Source organism: Crocuta crocuta, unplaced genomic scaffold, assembly GCF_008692635.1.
Source record: "Crocuta crocuta isolate KB4526 unplaced genomic scaffold, BGI_CrCroc_1.0 scaffold403, whole genome shotgun sequence".
Taxonomy (NCBI): Eukaryota; Metazoa; Chordata; class Mammalia; order Carnivora; family Hyaenidae; genus Crocuta; species Crocuta crocuta.
Window position 1 is genome coordinate 1 of NW_027530631.1, and position 7639 is coordinate 7639.

The following is a 7639-nucleotide window of genomic DNA, read 5'->3' on the forward strand; positions in this document are numbered from 1 at the left end:
GTACGGAGCTCCTTACTTCTCCGCCATCTTGCCCCCTCCCCCTCTCTGAGTTGAGTCTTAAAGCACAGGTCGAATTTGGCCATGCGGGAGTGTCGGGGCAAAGGAACCGAGGTAGGAAAATACTGAGTAGCTGTAATAGTTCTGTTTGTTTGGTTTGCTATTGAATAAAGAGAAGAACAGGAAATGAAGATGTAAGGTCAGAATCAGACAATGAAGAATTTTAATGTTGCACTGCGCAATTTGAAGTTAACTCATTAGGTAAAGGGAACTTGAATTTTCTTGATAAAATCAGTTCTGTGGCTGATGAAGATTAACATGGAAGTGATGTAAAGGATGGTTTGAAAGTGGCTGCTGTAATAATTCCTGTTAGATTAACGAGGTCCACTTTTCCATTTAATGACTGTTGTATGTTGGGTTTCCTGGGAAGTGATTTGGAGATAATGCACACAGAGATTTCCTAGGGCATGCTCTTGGGAACAATACTTGTGAAGGGAAAGAGAAAGAAGCACAACTGAATAGAGAGAGAAATCTCCAAAAAGATCTCAGAAGATCCCAAAGGGAGTTCTACAGCTAGTGTGGCTCTTTTGAATTTGATTAGTCATTGAATGTGGCCTGCCCTAGAAAGGAGCAATGGCCTCAGGCAAGATGACTCTTTAGTGGAGGTAATTCCTGAAAAAACTTGACAGCTGAGTTCTTACAACAGTACTCCTTCTAGCTGAAGGAATAATTCTTTCAGTTCTGGCAGGAAACTTAGACAACACATCACAGTATCTACTACAATTGACTTGTTTATATCTAAATGTCTAAGGTGTGTACCAATAGAACCTTGACTATCCTCTCTCAGAACACATCATATTCAACATTTATTAAAGGCTTACTTATTTGTCTTTGCAAGTAAAAGGTAATCTTTATGTGAGCAAGAATTATGTCCTTTGGTTCTTTGTATTCATAGCATCTAGGATGGCAAGAAATAGGTGTTCAAGACATAATTTTGAAAGAAAGAATGAAAGAATTAACCATTTTAATAAAATCATGCTTTCACCAAATTTAGCATGATAGCTTAAGTGTTTTTGAAAATACAAAAACTGGGGCATCTGGGTGCCTCAGTCATTTAAGCATCTGACTCGATTTCAGCTCAGTGCATGATCTCATGGTTCATGAGATAGAGCCCCACAGCGCAGAGCCAGTTTAGGATCCACTCTCTCTCTTTCTCTCTGCCTCCCCCCCACTTGTGCGTGCACTCTCAAAATAAATAAATAAACATTAAAAAATAGAAAATGCAAAAACAATTCAGTGATGCTTTAATACCTCAAATCACTTGTGTCTCAAATCAAATACAGGGGAAATATTCCCTCTCAAGATGAATGATAGATTCTAACCCTCCATTGTTTTGTTTTTTGTTTTTAATATAATTTACTGTCAAATTAGCTAACATATGGTGTGTACAGAGTGCTCATGGTTTTGGAGGTAGATTCATCACTTACATACAATATCCGGTGCTCAACACCCAACAGGTGCCCTCCTCAATGCCCATCACCCATTTTCCACTCTTCCCCACTCCCCCATCAACCCTCAGTTTGTTCTCTGTATTTAAGAGTCTTTTATCATTTGCCTCCCTCCCTGTTTGAAACTATGTTTCTCCTTCTCTTCCCTCATTGTCTTCTGTTAGCTGCTCTGGAAAACAGTGTGGAGGTTCCTTAAGAAATTAAAAATAGAACCTTCCATTGTTTGAATCTGCATTCATTTTAAGCATCTGATAAGAACAAATCAATATTTTCACATTCCAAAGAAGATGACTACTTTAGTTCCTTTATGAATTAGGGCCTGCTGGCCTGTTAAGTAAAAATAATTATTTCTCCATTTTTAATCGTTTTAGGGTAAGTCTTGGTTTAGGCAGCTGGTCTTGAAATGTATCCATCATGCGTTTCCTAATCTCTGAAGCTGGTGCTCAACTGTAAAGTTGTTATCCATTGTTGCTAATGGTTCTGTGCTTTCATTTTAAGATACTGCTAAATATTCAAGCTTATTGAATGAATCAGGAAGGTGCAAAAACAGTCCCATTGTGGAAATTATTTGAAGACACAAATGAAGGAAGATATGATTCCTGTATTTCTGAGTTTACAATATTCTTGTTAGATAACACAAAGTTTAATCTACTCAGGAATAACCACAAAGCAATGTACAATGAATACTAAGTAATGCTGAATAATTAAGGGAGAGGGACACATGAAAAAGAGCAAGCAAAGTGAAAATAATTAATGGAAAAAAGATGTGGCAATTAAAAATGAGGCCTCTCCTCAAAATTCTTAAACTCTTCTTGCAAAGAAAGATGGAATTTATGTCTTCTCCCTTTGAACCTGGACAGGTTTATGATTACTTTGATGCAAGAAAGTAGGTGCCCACTAGGTGACTTCTGAAGCTATGTCAGAAAAGATCATGGAGCTTCCACACAGTTCTCGTGAAACACTAGCTCCATGCAGGTTCCATTTTAGGAGACTCTATCAGAACCCAGCCACCATGCTGTGAGGAGTCCAGATCACACGGAGAGGCCATGTTTTAATGTTCTGATCAATAGTCCCGATTGAGCCACACTTACAAATGAAGTAACACCTCCAAACAGATCTTACAGCCTCCCATAAGTTGAGTCTTTCTGGTTGATCTCCAGACACTGTGAAGCAGAAAGAGTCAATTCTAGCGCACCTTTCTAGATACCCCAACCTACTAATTTTGTAAGCATAATTAAAGAGGGTTGCTTTCAACCACTAACTTTGGAGTGGGTTGTTAAACAGTAAATATAAGAGTAACAAAAGGCTTTATGAAGAATTGTATTTTTAAAAATTGTTCTTATTGCATTCTTAAACACTATTTAAGTTGCTTTTGGAAATATGATACATTTTAAATTTCTGTTCAGTGAAGTAGATGATTGTGATGGAGTGAGTTACTCAGGCACAACTTCTTCATACTAGTAGACACTGAAAATGGGAATTATTATAATTAATCATAAATTTAGTGACGTAATTTGAGAGCTTCCTTTGTGTCAGGTATTGTGCCAGCTGGCTTCTATGAATTATTAATTTATTTCCAAGTTTCCATCTTATTCCCCTCAAGTAGGAACTATCATTATACTTTACATATAAATATAATGAGGTTTAAATACTACATAAGTAATTGGCCCAAGGGCATTCATTCTTTCCATTCCAAGAGAGCCGGGAAGTGATTTAGGTTGGAGCAACATGAAAATCCAAAGTCTTAACAGCAATGAAATTGGGCTTTTATTCTTGAGATAAGGTGAAAAAATATACAAGAGGAAGATAGTGGAAAATGGCTTCTGGTAATACTTCATTTGTATGGGAAAATAATGATTGTGCTATAAGATCTTAGTACCTTTTCATACTTTAATGCAAAATTTGGTGCAGAAAATCTCTGACTTGGTCGCTCTTCCACAATATTTAGTAAGAGGAGGATCTTGAATTACTATAAATGCTGCATAAATTCAAGAGGATGATCTGAAAAGAATTAAACCAAGCATTGGCCCTTGAAGATAAAGATTTCTCATAAAGTAAAATGAATTATTGTCCTTGCCCATTGCACTAAAACTCTAATATGACAGTAACCAGAAAGCTGAAAAAAATCATTTCTAGTAGGCCCTATTTTGTGGCCTGGCCCTACAGATTGATTTTATATGCAGGTTTAGCACTCGGCAGCTGCCAAAAGCCATCAGTGCAATAGCCCATTCAGAGGAACACAAAATTTGAAAAGAGGACAGCCGGCAAGGACATGCTGTAAAAGGCAAAGGACAGATAAGAGAAAGATCTGCCGGCCCATGCTCTCAATTTGGACATTTACAATATCTAAAAAGAGAAGAGAGACAGAAGAAAGACTAATAGCAACTTTAAACATATGAAATAGAAATCATCTGCTCATGGAATCTTATGTATTTCCATGAGAAGTTGGGGTTGAAGAGAACGAGCTGAAATTGTGTCATTTAAAGCAAAAAATCCCATTTAGTGTGGAGATAATGAGATTCCAGGAACTAAATATACATGAGAAGTGATGAGATCCCACAACATTTTGAATATAGCTCTCTTTTACAGAGGACTTGAATGTGGCAGGGAAGCAGGAGGTGAGTGAGATGATCACTTGGGATAATTTTAACACCTTTGTTAAAAAAGTTTAACACCTTTGTCTTGTGTTGAGGTGTTATACAGTTAGGGTGTTTCCTTTAAGAATTATGAAGTGCCAGTATTAAAAGGACACTATAATCTTAACTTGGAATCTAATAGGGCTTTCACAATCATTAAATACAGCATTCTTGTGTGGATTTATGTCTTTATGTCAAAGTAGCTTTGTATGTATCTCTAGGTAAGATCTATTTTTTAAGATGGAATTTACCATGAGATAAACATAGATTTAGAGGACAAATTTTGAAAGTAATGGAAAACTGAATACGTAACTATTCACATTTTGATTTCTATAATTCAGAAGGAATATCCCCTGATGTTGCTGGTTTTATTTAACAAGACATTAGTGATAGCCTTGAGAAGAGATAGTTCAGACCAACTGAAGCTCAGGATAATGAAGGACTTAGCATGTAACTGAGCAGAGTGCCAGTGCACTGACCAGGGCTGTGTGATGCTGGAGCATGGACCACTTTCTGTGATGGGACGGATGTTCACAATATGGCATCCTGGTAGTATACTAACATGGCATTAGGAAAGGGACTGTGGAGTCTCTGATATGGCTTGGATCCCACTGTGCTCTGCAGGCTTCAGTAAAGCTTGACAAAGCATGCTGTCTGCATGCAGGTTCAGATGTGCTTAAAGATCTAAGTAGTGTGAGCTCTGGGTGACTCTGTAGCAACGTGGAGTGGGAATTACAGAAAACCTTTTAGGGATTTCTTGTTTGAAATTGTTTTATGATATCTATCTGCTCGCTACCAATAAATTCAAATTCATCTTAGGCCAATAAGGCATCCAGATATTTGAATCAATACAGTACTTTGAATAATTACAGTACTTTCCAAGGAAAGTGAACAATGTGGATTTGGGGTGGTAACTTTAAAGAATATACAATACGGGGCGCCTGGGTGGCTTAGTCGGTTAAGCGTCCGACTTTCGCTTAGGTCATGATCTCGCGGTTCGTGGGTTCGAGCCCCGCGTCGGGCTCTGTGCTGACTGCCAGCTCAGAGCCTGGAGCCCTGTTTCAGTCTGTGACTCCCTCTCTCTCTGACCCTCCCCTGCTCACACTGTCTCTCTCTCTCCTAGAAATTAAAAAAAAAAAAAAAAAAGAATATACAATACTTGTGGGGTGGTGGCAGGATATTATAATAAGGGAAGCCTCCAGAAGAAATATTAAGCTCAACAGATTTATTTTTATTTATTTTTATTACAATTCTAGATCAAGGCAAAAGAAAAATCTGATAGCAAAGTGATACATTCTAAGACTGAGTTTAGCAAATATATGCCTATCATTATTAGTAATGATCCTTTTAAATATTTGACTGCAGGTGGAACTGATTTCCCCCCAGAGCTTTCTTAATTTTAGTTCAGCAATAAGCAAAACAAAAATGTGCTTGCCCAGTGTCTGACAACTCAGACATGATAAGGTGAACGATTTAGAGGCTGCTCACCAGTGACATTTTTTTCTTGTCTTTGTTAATACTATAAATAATTGGGATGTTAATCCCGATTGCTCTGAATTGAAGCTGTGTCAATTTTGTATAACTCACTATGCATGGTATTTTGGCTGATTTTAGCATTCAAGAAAGCTATGTTGTCCTATTGAACAGTGAAACCATTTTTAACACCCTTATAGATTTCCTATGCAAAGAGTTGAGTTTATAGGGAATTCACTTCAAGCAGTCATTTCAATCACCTCTTGTTTGGCTTCAGTGCTTTGGAAACAAGGCTTAATAACATTTCCTTAAAAATTTAAGAGTTCATGATTTACCTTAGTAATCTTTTGTTCTGTGTTAAAATCCCAATAGACAAGATACCTTTTCTAGAAATCTTTGCCTGCAATTTCAGTCCCTTTCTCTGTCTCCCCTTCTTTCTTTCTTTTTCTTATATTCTTAGAAACAGAGAAGAATTTGTCTGCCACCATTAATACAAAATCTTATACACTACCTAAAAAGAACATACACTCTGGGGGCTAAAGAAGCTGAGTTAGAGCTCTAGGTCATAAAACTATTTCTCAACCCATATACACTCCTGCTTTCCATATATTCATTTTTGTGCTCATATTGTGAGACTCTTGACCAAATACAACCTACTTAAAGGATTAATCAATATTGAAGAATGTGATTAGATAATAAATTTTATTTATTCACATGTGTACCCACATTTATTTCCTTAAGTGAAAATTACTTCAAAAATCTCAGTCTTGAAGACAACTATATGCTGAGTAGGATGATATTTTAGAAATTCTGATATGACGTGGGGAAATCATTCTTGGCTTTTACTTTGGACGTGTTCACACACTTAGCAACTACACTGTTAAGTTCCTTGTCGCGGTGTTGTCGCGGTGTGTCTTTCTTCATGCCGTTCTTGTTTGTAATGTTCTCACCATTTTCTTTTTGCCTACACAAATCCCACCCAGGCCAATCTCTAGTTCCTTCCTTCCTACAGTCCATTCTAATTAGCAAAATATCTATTAACTTTCTCCTCCCCTGAAATTCTGCCAGTAAGCCTTTAATTATGCAAGGTGTTTTGTTGTTTTCCTAAGCTATTTATTTCATATGCATTTTCCAATAAACTCTTAAACTCTGTGAGAGTTAAGACTATGTCTTAAACATCTCTTGTATATTCACAGCAATTAGCATAATGTTAAGCACATTATAATAGGTGCTTATGAACACTTGATCGAATCACACAATCAATTGCTATCTGGAGTCTCATAGTTGGTTTTGGCAGTTGAATAGTATGAGACAGAGTTAATGTTACTTGTAGTTTCAGAAACTCCTTGTCAGAATTCAGACCAAGTTGCAGTTAGGCTTCAGAGAACAGATTCTATCAACCTCAACTTGTGGCTCTCTGTTTTATACAAGCAAGCGAACAAACAAATAAACAAAAGATACCACTATCTTTTCAGGCTTTCATACCCAAATTCTGACTACAAAATGTTAGCAAACCAAACTTGCTAAACAATTTCATAGAATGATCTTGAATTTTTTTGTCATTACAGTAGCATCTGCAATATTTGGGAATTATATTTTCTTTGACATAACAATACTCTTACCTTCCAAATGTTTCTTTTGCTCCTTAGAATTGGAAGATGCTGAAGAACCATATTACTACTTAAACATTCTGGTGCTGAGAGAGTCCATGTCAAATCATTTATTTCATTCAGTTTTTCTGATTGGAAATAATTTGAATCTGAACAAAGCTGAAGTACTGACTAAAGGCTTTTCCACTTAACTTCACAGGCACTAGATTAGAAATTTTTAACCCTTAGTGCTTTGAGGCAGAAGGTTCAAGGACAAGGTTTTACAGTGCTCTATCTCCAGTGCTTAAACAGGCCCAGAAATAACATGAACATTCATTTCATGAATATGTTTATCTGTATTTCTTTGAGATTGCAATTAGGTTCTGACTTTGTAATTTTGTTAAGCAGAAACAGAGCCAAAGAATCTTGGGAGGGA